Genomic DNA, 1609 nt, shown 5'->3' on the forward strand with positions numbered 1-1609 from the left:
ATATATATCCCCCCCCCCCTTCCTAAAGGCTGTTTGGTATCAGGGATGCTTGATGAATATCCTGCAGTACCTTCTGGCCCTGAGGAATTGTCATAAGGTAAATACAGTGCCGTAACCAAGCACTAATGATAATAGAGCCTTCAGTTTCTCTAAGGGCTCCTCATCCATTGGTCCCAGATGCTTTGCAAAGGACGGTGGCCAGTTGTCTTAGGAACTGATGGAGAAAAATACCCCCTTCTGGAGAGGTAGCCCATTGACTTCATCTCAAAGGTCTCCCCCTCCAAGAACTGTTGTTGCAAAACAGGCTAATGTGACTCTTGGAGAGAGAAAAAAGAGTAGTAGTAGAGTATTGACTCCTGTCTCTGTAGATTCAGCATTGGAAAGACCAGCCCTAGCACATAAAGCATAGTTATGACATTAAGATTTAAAAGGATGTTGGAATAAAGAGAGAAGGTCCTGGACAGAGCTACCACCATGACTTGCACATGGCAGTAAATGCATGTCAGTGAAAGGTGTGAGACGAGTAGATCGAGTTCTTCATTAAAAAGGCAAAGAGGCAAATTTGCCTGGGCTTTCCTGGGGAGAAACCCCTGAGCACTAAATGGATGTTTGATATGGCAGAGACCAGGCAAGTTCAAATCACACGTACACTACTAATGTTTACCAGCATATGGGATTAATCAATGATGAACACTGCCAAAGCAAATGGTGGGATTTCCATCTCTAGGTGCTTTTAAACCCAGACTGGAGGTGCTTCTGAAGATACAGTTTTCTGAACATGAGTGTTAAATCTCCATACAGAGGTAACAGCATGGAATTGATTTGCTTTTGAGGTCTGAGGAGGCAGGCAAGGTGATGTAGAAGTCTCTGCTGGCCCCAAACTCCACAATAGTCTTCTATTTGAGGTAAGATCATGCACAGCAATATGGGGAATGAGACAGAGACCCACGTTGGCTCAGGATCACACACATTCAACCATATCAGAGTCAGGAACTGAAGCTAGGATGCTTGAGTCCTACTTTCAGGCCACTTGCAAGACCATGCTTCCCCCTTCTTCTTCCTCCAGTCACTATGTTCTTCACTACTTTTGCATGGGTAATTTTAAGATATCCATGTGATGGAAGTTTCACTACTAGCCATGGGAAGACAACTCTATGCTCTGCAGATCTCATGATTTAAAAATGTACACTCACTACAAAAATAGAATAATAAAATCATAGAAAATGAGGGTTGAAGGGACCTCAGGAGGTCACATCTAGTCCAACTCCCTGCTCCAAGAAGGACCGGCCCCATCTACATCATCCCAGCCAAGGTTGTGTTGATCTGGGTCTTAAAAACCTCCAAGGATGGAGATCCCACCACCTCTCTAGGTAACCTATTTCTCACCCTCCTAGTGAGAAGGCTTTTTTCCTAATATCTAACTTTAACTTCCCTTGCTGCAACTTGAGCTCATTGCTGCTTGTTCTGTCATCTGTCACCACTAAGAAAAGTTGAGCTTCATCCTAAGTGCATGCATGGGCAAAAATATTTTGTTCCCATTGCCTTCCCTATGTTCTTGTGGTGAGGACACATCTGGAGTTGTGTGTTGAGTTTTGCCCCCCCCCCCCCC

The sequence above is a fragment of the Gavialis gangeticus genome, unplaced genomic scaffold, assembly GCF_001723915.1.
Source record: "Gavialis gangeticus isolate Ggan-Ray unplaced genomic scaffold, GavGan_comp1, whole genome shotgun sequence".
NCBI lineage: Eukaryota > Metazoa > Chordata > Crocodylia > Gavialidae > Gavialis > Gavialis gangeticus.